Below are 13564 nucleotides of genomic sequence, written 5' to 3'. Positions count from 1 at the left end.
GATGTTGCCCATGAAGCTCAGGATTTATTTATTGTTACACAATTGCCTACATGCTCATAACTATCTCAGAGCTTGCAAGAAGGTGCCACTGCCATTTACTCTGCAGGGTAAAAGAAAAAAAAGACAGATACCAAAGGAAATGTAAAGACCCTCTTTACACAGAGTAGGAGCCCACTGCTGATACAAGAGTTTAAAGGACAGTCTATATGAGAGAGATTCAATATTTTACAACATATTTAAATGAGAGAAGTTAGTTATGATAATTTTAAAGAAATGTTGTAGCCATGATGGTCCAGAAATTATGTGAGAGGCAAGGGTCTTTTCGTGATCTCTTTTGCAGTAATGATGAGCTTAAAAGCACTGAGTGTTATTTATGAAGTTACATAGAGGATAACTTGTGATCCAGAAATTCAACCTTATGAGAAGCCAGTGGCTTCTTAGTTATCCAGAGACATTGTCTTGAAGACATGGAAAAAGCAAGCAAGCTTGATCCTTGACACTCCAACTTGAAGGAGCTCTCCCTAGTGAGGTGTGGTTCTGCAGCAGCAGGATACTAGTGGTATATTTCCAATGAGAAGGAAACAGAGTGGTAAAAGTGGGAATAGGAATAGTGAATTCTGTTCCATCTTCCAAAATAGGAGGGCCCATAAGGTCATTGGAAAGGGCATTGCAGATTGACATTTCTTTGCAAGGACCCAAAGCAGTCAATGGGGCTTCATGACCCCTGTTCTTTTCATGTGCCTGGGTGTGGGAAGAACTAACTCTGCTTTCAAGGGAGGGTCTCAATAGAGTTAGTCAGATACCACATGTCTGATGCAAAGCCCTATAAGTAGGGGCGTGCAAAGTGGGCAGTATTAGATTTCAATTTGCTAATTCAGATCACTGTCTCGATTTTGATTTGGTTGACTCTGAAGATTCTGATTTGGAGAATCAGCGATTTGGCCATAGACACAGCTCTATATGTTTTTTTCTATGTACCTCAAGGTACCAGGCACAGTTCATGAATGCTGAGATGGTGGAGCAGGTGGAGTGTCCCATGGGAGTTTGGGGGAAGGACCTAGAAGTGAACTGGAAACACTTCTGGGTCTGTTACTGAGCATGCAGGGAAAGAGGACCTGCCCATGCCCCCTCCAGATCAGCTATTGGCCTTGGCGTGACCCTGGGTGCCCCCCCCCAGACCCAGGAGTTACCAGTCACTGAGCCAGGGGTGGGTGGTCTGAGGCGGACCCGGAAGTAGATGGTGGACTCCCCCGCACTTCCGTGGGAGTGGGTCGGATCCATCCCACCATCTCGGCATTCACGAGTTGTGCCTGGTACCTCAAGGTACATAGAAAAAACATACAAAGCTGTGTCTATGGCCAAATCGTCAAATCTCTCTGAATTGATTCAGAGGTTCTGATTCTATTTGCAGACCTGAAAGGGTTTCCCAATTTGATTCAGATTTGGAGATTCAGTTGCCATATCAAACCGAACTTCCTTCGAATTGAATTGGCGAACGAAGCTTCACACAACCCTACCAATAAGGCCAATGGAAAGACTTGGAGATCTGAGACAGAAGTTCAGCAGTACTTTATGCTGATCTAATCTAAATCAATTAAGTCTGATACTGCAGCCATTCAGGTCTATCTTAGACTTGGTTCAGCCATTTTTTTTAACTAAGTCTATGGGTGCTGAACTTCTGTTCTGTTATAGGTTTAAACCAATTTCCCGTCACTTATACAAGTTTATGTAATGTCTGTATCTAACCCCACTGACCTCTATGGCTTGGATTAGGTTGTATGTGTTTTGCCAAAGCAGGTTTTAACTAACCTTATATTCAATGCATGTTGGGTCTGGACTTCTGTGATAGGAACACCTTTATCTGGATCTTCCTCTGTCAGGACTGTTTAATGGGAATGAATCATGGACTATTTGATGAGAGGTGGAACTTGCTGTTCTTCTAGCTGAACCTTCTAATTGAAGAAGATCATGACCCACATAACTTCTCAGAATGAAGGAGCAGGAATGTCCCCACCTACACATTTCTGCAAGGGCAAGCAAGGTTGTTTGTCCACTTACTCCTCAGAGTGTTTGGACAAAACTGAGGCTCCACCCCCTCCTCTCTGGCCAGCACAGTAAATTGCTCCTTATACTCACTATCAGTAAGCTACTCACTTCTCCTCCATGCCTTCCTGTTAAGAGAAAAAGAGAGAGAACTGACTCCCATGGATCACCATAGTCTCCACATTGCTATAAGAGCACATTATTGTACTGTATCTAGCCCTTAATAACCAAGGATCCATGGATGCCTAGTTATTTACATAAGCATGTGCTTCCTGAAGGTCTTCAACCATGCAGTTCACTGCTTGTTATACAGGCATCTCCTCCAGCTAAGTCCTGCTTTAGTGAACTGTGGCAGAGAAGAATGATATATGTGAAACCCTATAAAAATGAATTCCAAGGCAACTGAATGCTGGATAGATAAAACGTGATGCCTACAACATGCATACACAGCTGTAGCACTGACCCAGGGTGTAGGCCAGCATACAAAATTCATGGCTTCTGAGAAAAGGCTGGCAGCAGCTTGTGTTTTAAAATGCAGCTAGAAAAGAATTGAACTCTTTCAAAAGGCTTGGGTCAGGCAAGTCAGTAGGGCAATAGCTTTGTAGGAATTAGTGCCATTTGCTTGTTCCTCGCACTTATTCAAAGGACAGGGAGGCAGCTGAATGTAAGTTGCTGTTCATATTTCATATTAATTCCATTCAGGTTTAGTGAAACTCTTCACACTTTTATTTAGTTACTGAGATTCTCATGAGTTATTGACTTTTCCTTCATGGCTGGGTTCAACAGGATATCACAAAGTGACCCATTAGTTTTTCTCCATAATGGGGATAAGAAGGGAAAACCAAAACTTCTATCCCTCTAATAAGATAGATTTCTATGAGTGGCCTGGCTAGCAGTTCAGAGGTTTGAAGGGTAGCACTCTGAAGAGTGTTCATGAAAATGAATAATTTTCTTATTCTTTTTAAGCCATCCAAAGCACGTCAAGAACTTGCAGCCATTATTTTACTACCTAGTAGTTTTGATAGTATGTGAAGTGCATTGTTGTGAACTAAAAAACACACAACACAACTTCTATACTGTAGGGTTATTTTTAGAGGCACAGATTGGCACTGAATCTCTTACCTTTCAAAATCATTGGTGTCTCTAAGAACTGTGTTAGGAAGCCAGCATATAAAGCATCAGCAAACATTCAAACAAGACAGCAACTTATACTTAGGCTTGGCAGAAATCCATTTTTTATTGGGAAATGTTGATAAACATCGATTTCACCTCTCACTCATAGACGAATGAAAAAATATTTCTGTTTATAAATAATCAAAATTTATAGAAAGGGGGCAAAAGAAAAATGATAGCTGATGAAGTGTGTGATGACAAGGGGACCAGTTCTAAAGAACTGTCCTGACTGCAACCCCCAGAAAACCCAGGAGACTGGGAAGAAAAGAAGAGGATGAGGACAAGGGAGCTATAGGGCGAGTGGAGCTGGGACTGATGGCAGCTCTGCCTCAGTTGGTGGCAATCCTATAATTATGTTTGTTGTGGCATGCAGTTAAACCACACTATAATAATGGTATTCTGTCATTACTAAATTGTTTGTCCCCCACAATTTTGCACAATCCTGAAAATTTGAATCAATACCATTGAAATAAATGTTTAAAAATAAAAAAGATACTATCTGTTGAAAATATTAAAAAATTAAAATTGAATTCTGTCAAGCCTACTTACACTGTACTAATCATGACCTTAACTCTGCCTAAAATGCATACATTAAACTGGAGAAGTGGGAAGGGAGGGACAAGAGATGAGAAAACCCCACTTCATATTAAGCAGCTATCTGGAAGTACAAATTCAGTGGCGATAATGCTACAACCCCTGCCCCCAAACACCTGGGCTCCCTGGGGACTAGTAAAAATAATTTACTTCAGCTTTACTTCACTTCCACTTCTCCCCCACTTTCCTTTCTATACATGACTCCAAAGTACTACATGTATTCTTCTGTCACTGTGCATGTGGAGGATGCCATTTTCAAAGCACAAGTACTCTCCACCATATCTCCCCTCCCCCAATTCCTTTTTTAAATAATCAAATGTAGAATTATTGCTTTCTTAACTAAGTAAATCTGCAATGTATTTGTTAAAACATTTTACATTGGTAGAACCTTTAAAACCCCACACAAGTTTTGTATGCATAAACATATGGGAGCTGGATATTATACTTCAAAATGAAATAGGGCTATGGTGTCCTTCCAACTATGTTAAAAATTACAGGTATACTAAGAGTTATGATGGAGACTTTATTAAGTTGGTGTCTACCAAAATAAAACAATATGAAATAAGCTCCACAGCCAATCATTGACGAAGAAGAATTTGATAGTTACATCATAAATTAAGTGAACAAATCCATTTTCCTACCTGACTGCTGTCACTTAAAGACAAGCTTATTTGGGTCAAGCTATCTAAATAACTCTGGGGAATACTTTCTAAATGAATCTGAGAATGCCATGTTAACACAATGCTAGGGCAACAGTTGAGAAGAGATTCCTATTTGAATGTGACACAGTGGGTGTGGGAGTGATTAGTAGCACATGCAGAAATGAGTACTAGATCTTGATATATGCCTTCTTGAGGTATGGATTTAACAAAGCCGGGGTAAATCTTTGCTGAAAGAATTCCATGGATTCACTGCCCTGGCATGGAGAATCTGATCTTCTCTGATCATTTTGTTTAACACTTTCATGAGCCTGACAGTCAATACCTTAACCACTAATGTACAATCTGCATTAAACAATGTAATTGGCCTCTTTTTTTTCTTTTCAAATTTATTCCTCTCCCTTTTTTTAGGCAAGAACACCATCAGGGCTATGATTTTGTCCCAATGCATCTCCTTGGGCACAGACAAAAGTGACAATTTTTGCCCAGTCTTGCCACAGAAAGTGGTCTATAGTTGTGACCAAACACAAGTGCACAGCTGCAGACCAATCCAAAAATAGCTGATTGCATGAAAATCTGAACCCTCATGGCACGAGGGGTCAAATGAAGACATTTCAAAACGGAATGTCTTCTGTAGATTCTGTCTGCGCTGCCTGCCAACCTGTCACTATCTTCAGAATGGGAAGTGGGGAAAGGGAATTCAGTTTGGTGGGGTTTCAGCCCTCACTGGAGGGTGGGGCAGGTTTATTGGAGGACCCCTGGGGTGGGGGGCTCCAATTCACCCACACCACCATTCAGCACTGGCTGGGAAACCCCTAGAATGAGCTCCCTTGGCTCCCTTTCCTCCTTCTCATTCTGAAAACAGCAGAGCCTCGTTGGGAGTAGGGGCCAATTCTAGAAGAAACTGGGTACAGGCTGCCAGCCAGAAGACTGTAGCACCCCCGGAACCAATAGTGAACTCCTGTTTGTTCAGGGGATCATTGGAACTCAGAATGCTTCCTACAAAGCATTCTTGCTTACAGCGGCATGCTGCGTTTCTGTCTGCACTCAATTGTTCATTAACAACCTCCGCTAGGTTTGCTCCAGGAGGTCCCAAAACACTTGGTAGAACCTTGCTGGAAGTCTGTTCTACCTAGGTGTGTTCTTTCCATTTATGCTGTTCACTGTGGCTGTTAGTTCTTCCACAATTAAGGATTATGGCATTTCTCTCCTTCCTTCCAGGGTATTTTTCTCTCCACTTCTACCACAAAGGAATCTAAGCCTCTCTCACTGATCCCACACCATAGAGGTCTCTATGGGAATCCTGGCAGCTTCAAGTAACTCTTCCTGAATATCCTGCTTCCTTCCATTCTTCCTTATTGTCTGGGACATTGTGGGGTATCCTATCTGTCTTTTTTGTGTTATATGGGAAAAATAGGATCATTCTTCCCCTTCCTCTGTTCACAGTGCCTGCACTTGAAAAAGGTTTTTGTCTATTTTCCTCTTAAACTTCTGTTGTTTCTTTCCCCACTAGGAACCCCTGCTCCACCTACTTAAATAGTCTGTGTGGTTTCCACAGCATCTATGTGTCAGCTATCTTCCTGATGTACATATCTCCAGCCTTTCCTCTGAAATGCTGCCCCCTCCATATACTTTCCCCATTCTTTGCAATTCTTGGCTACCCGTGTCTCAGTCTTTGTGTTTCCTGCCCTTTATACAAGGGTATCTGTATCCCCTACACAGTTGTTCATCTTCTAATGGACCTGAAAATTTAATACAGGACTCTTCCTTGCCTTCTCTGGGGTCTCTCCTGCAGCTCTGTTTTCAATGCTACATGGTCAGAAAAGAAAACTGACATGATTTATTTTGGTTTTACCCTCCATTCTTCCATGTACAACATAAGAATCATTCCTAGATCACATTTTCCTGGGTGGGGTGTATCATAGTTCATGCCCTCAATGGTCCTGGTGCTGTCTTCTGTAAATCTTGATTGTCTTGTATGATCTCTTTTAGTATCCTACATTCTTTATCATTTCTGATATCCTTCTGGCCCCTAAAACACAGTTCCCAGTCTAGTGTCATAGGTGTATCAATTAAGCAGTTTAGATCTGTCAGGCCAGACCTTCAGTACCTTGTGAAGCACAGCTCAACTGAATTCCAGTCACGTCATCTCCAATCTCCCAGTACCAGACTGAAATTCTCCTACTGCAGTGATGCTCACAGCCAGACATGATGGATTCCAGTAGGCCTATCTGTCAACATGCATCTTCTATTCTGCTGCCACTCCCAAAGAGGGAGGGCAAAAACAGTCCCCAGTGTAGCCACCACCAGTGTCGCCATTGTAGCAGTGCTTCCTTTGTACATTTCCCTTCTGGACATGGATATAACAGAAGCCCCTCCTTGCCTGCACTGCCCCCCTCCCATTTTCTGCATTTCTTTTCCTTCTAAGTATTGGCAAAGACCTAGAACACTCATTTTATGGGTGTGGCAAGACTCAGAGCAAGTTAGAAAGCTGAAGTGGCTTCCTGTAGGAGAAACTTAGAAACTACATCTACATATCAATTAAGCTCAATGTCACTAAAGAAAACAAAAGAACTAAAATATCCACTGCAAAGTCTGTAATTATATCCTGTGCCAACCTAACTCACTTCCTGTCCCCAGTAGGCTTTGATCTTCACTACCTCACATTGCATCTTTATATATTTCTCACAGTGCATTTTCATATTTCATTTGTCTCATCTTTAGCATTTTATATGGTATACTTTTAAACTCTTAAGTAATGTAGTCCCTGTATAATGAAGTTACACCTTGGACCATTGTTAAAACTGCACTGAAATTGTAATTGTAAAGTGATAAAATCTGTTGAGTGAATGCGAGTGAATGAAGATTATCAGTAGACAATAGCCTAGCCAAAGGAACTCCATTTTAAGCTAATCAAGCTAAAAAACTGATTCCTGGAACTGAGCACTCACCCTATGGACTATTCCTGTAACCCATGTCAATACAGCCATTAAGTCAATAAGTCAAGGGTGGACTCCCAAAACTTCAGGTAATAGGCAGAGACTCCCGTGACTAATAGCTGTTAGATACTACTCAAGACCCATGTGGGACAGCGACCTCTGGACTGGGTAGGCAAGATGACGGTACCCATCACACAAGTCCGCCAGAAATGGATAAAAGGCAATGAAGTGTGACCCTCAGTGGCACCCTTTCATCCAGCACCTGACCTACCAAGGCAGAAGGACAAGTAGGTGACCCCCTTCTAGAGAAGACATCACCTTGAAGGAAGCTGACCATCAACAGCAGTCTCCAGGGCCTTGGATAGGAAGGTATTCTGACACCAGTGCTCACAATCACTACAGCAGCCATTACACACTATTCTACATGGGTTTGAATGAGTGTGTGTGTGTGTGTGTGTGTTTGTTTGTGTGTGCTAAGGTGACCAGTACCACCCAAAACTCAAAGTTTGCATTTATGATTTTATTTACAACTTCACATTCCATCCAATAAACTAGAATTTATTATGATCCCATGAGTTGGTCCTTTGTAACCAACACCATAGCCACTGTTGCTGGAGCCACTGCTACCACTGATCCAGGGTCAGCCCCTACCTGATACTATGATAGAAGGTTAAGCAGGCAGGGGAAGCTACTAGGGCTATGTGAAATTTCGCTGGCTGTTTTGTTTCAACACTGTTTCGATTCATTTTGAGCTTGAAACAGCAAAATGAAAACAAAAGGAAGGGCTTTAAAACAGCCTTGAAATGAAACGAGGGCAGCCAAAACATTTTGAAACATGTTGAAGCTGAAGCTGGGCCTACCTGCAAGGAAATAGGTGATAGGGAGAGGGAGGGGAAAGAGGCAGGAAGGGCTGCTCTCATATTGACTGTGACTATATGGCTGCCTGAGATGCTGCTAGTGCTACTGTGCTGCTTACTAAGTTCTTATCTGTTGCCATTTCAAGTGGTGAACCAGACTGAAGCTGTAGGGGAGATGGGGGCCTCACTGGGGCATGCTACTGTGTTCGGTAGAGGCCCCAATGCCAGTGACAGTGAGCCTTAACACACACACGCAGTGTCAAACATCAAGAGTTTTGCTTGTCAGCAGCTTGAGGTGTAGTTTCCCAGAAACCCCTGCACCTATCTCCTTGAAACCTGGCAGGCTTCATGGCCTCAGCAGGGGCTACCACGCTTGCTGTTTTCACCACCCTGTGCCTTCACACTTACAAGTGACACAAGTTTTGCTTGCAAGATTTGGTGTGGTTTCCCAGAAACTCTTCTACCTATCTCCTTGGAACTTGGCAGGCTTTATGCCTTCAGAAGGGGCTATGATCCCTGCCATTTTTATCCAATTATGGTAAAAAAATGACGAAGTTATAGGCATTTTTGTGCTTCCCCATTATAGCCTATGGGCAAAAAGTCAAAACAGTGTTGAAACAGTTTCAACAAGACAAAATGGAACAGCAGTTTCTCAACAAAACGCAACTTGAAATGAAACACTGTCCCATCAAAATGGAAGTTGAAATAAAATGGTGCTGTTGCTTATATGCAGGCAGCCACACATATGCAGGCAACAGGAGAAAGCTGGGGGTATTGGGGCACTGGCAGTGGAGCTTACTCGGGTGACCAGGGCACTGCTTTCTTGCTGCCTTGATTCCTGATAATATGTGAGTGGGAACCTCAACAGGGATAAATCAATGCAGCTCCAGTGGAGTCAATGGGATCATGCTGATGTACACCAAGTAAGAATCTGGTCTGCAGTTGTCAAAGACTATCAGACCCTGCTGTGTATTATTTGCTGCCCATTGCTTGTGCAGAGTGCTTGATAGTGTCAAAGTTTATCATGCAATTTTTCTCATGGCAACAGTTTTATGTACAAGGCTTGCTACTTTGCACCATCTGCTGATAAAAAGATATTACTTTGGGCTGAGCGTTAATTATGCAAATACAGTAGTTTAAAGGGATGACTTAATGCTGGTTGCCAAATTATCTGTAGTAGCTTCTTAACATCCTCTCTAAGTGATGAAGGTGAGAACCTAAGAAGAGATTGGCCAGGGTTATCCCAAAAAGTTGGCTGGTTGTGAGTAACATCCATCGGAGTAGAGGAAACTTGGTGATTTTTTAATGGTACTTCTGTACTACAAAAGGTGTATTGTAGATGCTGTTATAACAGCAAAAAAGGTTTTAAATAATTAGTAATAATAAAATTAAAATGGTATTAAAATAAAAATAATTTGAACCATAATTCTGAAATGAATCATTCTTAATTTTTATCACTTGATTTCTTGTCAAAATAGGCTTGTCTTTCAAAATCTTTCAATTCTGATTAAAATAATATATATATATTTTTTATGTAAAGAGTAATAAATCCATGGAAAAATTCCTGGTCAGCTGTAATTCTATCTTGACTTATCTTCCACCTCTAACTCTGTTCACTGATGTGAAAATAGATATTGCACTAGCAGTATGTCGGTGACTGTGGTACTATTTGAGCTGAGCCGCCAACAGGAACAAGATGCACACAGAAACCTAAGCAGGCTTAGCTGAAGGATCCTGTGGCTAATAGCCATGCCTTATCTCCTGTCAGAAACCTGACTCCTGAATAATTCCAACCTATTACAGTCCACTGCAAGGTTAGGCATGTGGTGGCAATGCTTCACTGCTTTTCACTGAAGAGGGAATATCTGTGGATGGGATGGAAGTTGTCATGTTATGCTAGCTGCCCATCTATGATCGCTTGACACTTAAACCCTAGGGCAAGCACCAGCCAGCTTGTGAGCAGGCATGATGCCATCTGAACAGATGGGTATGAGTGTGAGCAGCCTGAAGACCATGTATGTGCACCAGGTACGGCTAATAAGGGCAGGATGGACAACTGTGAAATCTGGAGCTTTTGAGGCGATAGTGAGAGGAGGCAGAGCTACTGAAGATCTATTGCTCAACCTTTAATTTGTGAAAAAAAGTTAAGATAAGTTGTAAGACTAGAATTGAGGTCTGTATGAATAGCTAGGATCAGCTGTGGGAGGGTGATTAGTAGTATTTTCATAGCCTTCCCTTTAGTCTTCTAATGTAATAGCAATAAAGTGAATTCATGTGAAAATATTTTATACTTTTTTTTTGTATTGTCAAGCCAGTTCTAATTGTAACCATACCATGAGGCTTTATGTTTTTTTACATTTTGCATATAAAAGCATATCACAAAATGCTATTCCATTAAAGAAATAAATAGTAAAAGTGGGGGGAAGCCCCACTTTTGGGGCTCTCTGGGTAAGAGAGAAACTGCTTTCAACTGAGGCTAAGTAGTTGTCTCAGTAGGCTTGCTGCCTGCCAGGACCCACATCCAAGATGTTATGGAAAGGTTGCAGAGACTCATACAGCCCTCCAACTACTACCTCATGCTACTTATCCATGTGGACACTGAGCATACAAAAATGATTACAGGACTCTTGGCATGAGGGTGAAGGGACTGGGGGCTCAAGTTGTTTCCATCAATTTTTCCAGTTAATGGGAAAGACACAAATATGAGCAGATATATCCTGGAGAACAACATGTGGCCGTGTAATTGGTGTCACCAGCAGGGTTTTCATTTCTTTGGCCATGGGGTGTTGTTCCAAGAAAAACAACTAGTAGGAAGAGATAGGGCCCACCAGATTAAGAGGGGGAAGAGCATCTCACCAACCTAGGAGTGAGGAGGGCTTTAAATTAGGTTCACTAGGGGACAGATACAAAGGTTGAGAGGTTAGTGAAGAGCTAGGATACCTGAATCAAATAGTTTTGGGAAGAAATATGGGGAGCGTTAATGTGCTTAGATATAAATTAAGTCAATGGCTAATTATCTATGACATTTTTACACAACACAAAAAGCATGGGGAATAAGCAGCAAGAACTGGAAGTCCTAGTATAATCACAAAAGTATGATATATATGAATGAGATGTACAGTCGTTCTAAGATGCACTGTGAAAGGAGGAGGTAAGCCCGTTGAAAGTCTCTTGTTCAAAGTAAGAACAAGGGCTACATGATGATGGTTGTCTACTATAGATTACCCAGCTAGGGGGAGAAGGCTAACAAGGCTTTTCTCAGATAACTAAGAGAAATATTGACATAAAGACTGGTAGTGATGGGGACTTTAATTACCATGACATCTTCTGGGAGGTTGCCAGTAGGGCTGTGCAAAACGGCTGTGTTTCACTTTGGTTTCAGATTCTGGAGGGCAGCAATTCTTTTTGATGTTTTGGATTGCTGTCCCGTTTCATTTTGGCCAAATCTGTTTTGTACAAGCTGCAAACTTTGCACAGTCCTACTGCCCAGCCAGACAGGGCTTGGGGTCAGGGGCTTGGGGCCCCAGTGGGGATCAGGACAGGGCTGTAGGTGGCTCATCCAGTGGAGGGGGAGGGCTGCTGCCCTCTGTGCAGGTGAGGAGATTCCCGACGCATATCTCTGATCCTTGTCATGTTGGGTCGCAGGGCAGGGATCCATGCTGGTGTTCTCCTTGCTGCTGCTGCCTACCCTGTGCTGCCATGGTGACATGGGGCTGCACAGGGCAGGCAGTGGGGGTGAGGAAACCCCGGCATGGATCTCTGCTCCCTGTGGAAGCACGTCATGCACCAGGGAAGCGGTGTACAGCTGTTTCCCTGCAAGCCTGGTTCCGAAACACTGAAATTTTCATTTTGGAGATGTTTTGGAGCCTTCTTTTTTGATTTGGATTCGGTGTTTTGGGTGCTGAAAGGACCCAAAACACCTCCAAAATTAAATGACTGCCAACATTTTGCACAGCTGTAGTTGCCAGTGCCCAGGCAATCCAGCAAGTTCTTGGCGTGTTACAAGGATACATTTTTGGTATAGATGATGGAGAGCCATTTGGTGGGGGAGCTTTTTCTTGATTTGCTGCTCATGAACAAGGAAGGATTTGTTGAAGGTGTAAAGATGGAAAGCAACTTGGGTGACTACAAAATGGTAGCATTCAAGGCCCCAAAGAAAGGAAGAAAGGAGAGTAGCAAAATAAAGACATTGGATTTCAGAAAAGCAGACTTTAACAAACTCAGGGATAGGTTGAATCCCATGGGAGAGGAATCTGTGTCCAAAATGAGTCCAGGAAACCTAGTTGTACCTAAGAAAGCCATATTGAGGGAGCAAGTGTAATAAGCTGAGACCCAGTTGGGGAGATCCAGTCCTAGGCCTCAGCTGAAATAAGTCAGGGACACAGGCTGATTGGGTTGCCTTAGGAAGATGGATCTTCCCATACTGGCCTATAAAATGATCAGACCAAGCAGCACAAAATTGTCTGTGCAGAAGACTGCCTTGTAATGCCTTTTCCATTCTTGAAACTCCTAAACCTGACTCTGTGCTCTGAACCTCTGGCTTGGACTCTCCTGCCTGTTCCTATTTGCTCATGCTCCTGATTGCTTTTGTTTCTGTCTTGGAACTCCCAGCCTTGATCAACTGCTTGCCTCAACCGTGGCCTCATCCTGACCCTCGGCTTGCTTTTCTGAACTGATAACCAGCTTTCATCTCGGTTTTCACCGAGGTAAATCCCTAAACTAGTTCAGTCCTCTTAGACTGACTATCTATGCTATGATCAATACTTACAGCAAAATGGAAAGAAAGGATAGGAAGTGCAGAAAGAAACTAACCTAGATAAATAGTATACCTGTCAATGAGCTGAAACAAAAAGAAACCAGGAATTCTGAGACATAAAGTTTGATATAGCTAGTAAGGTTCATAAAAGGCAGCAAAAAGGAATTCTTTAAGTATGTCAGAAAGCAGAGGTCAGAAGACCAAGAAATGGTAGGTCTCTCATTGATTTTGAAGGGTAATCTTATAACAGATAATGCAGAGAAGGTTGAAGTATGTAACACCTTTTTTACTTCAGCCTTCATGAATAAAGTCAGACATTAGGTAACAAACATAGCTGCTAGCAAGGATGGGGAGGATGTCAGCAACCTGGAGTAAAGAAAGAATAGGTAAGAGATTGCTTAGAGAATATGGATGCTTCTAAGTCAGAAGAGCCAGAAGAGATACATCCTTGGACACTGAAATAATTGGCTGAAGTGTTTGTAGAACCACTGGCTATTCTCTTTTAGAATTCCTGGAGGCTGGGGGAAGTACTGGCTATCTGGA

The sequence above is a fragment of the Crocodylus siamensis genome, chromosome 2 (genome assembly GCF_052110815.1).
Source record: "Crocodylus siamensis isolate JL-2025a chromosome 2, ASM5211081v1, whole genome shotgun sequence".
Taxonomy (NCBI): domain Eukaryota; kingdom Metazoa; phylum Chordata; order Crocodylia; family Crocodylidae; genus Crocodylus; species Crocodylus siamensis.
This window is presented reverse-complemented; position numbering follows the sequence as displayed.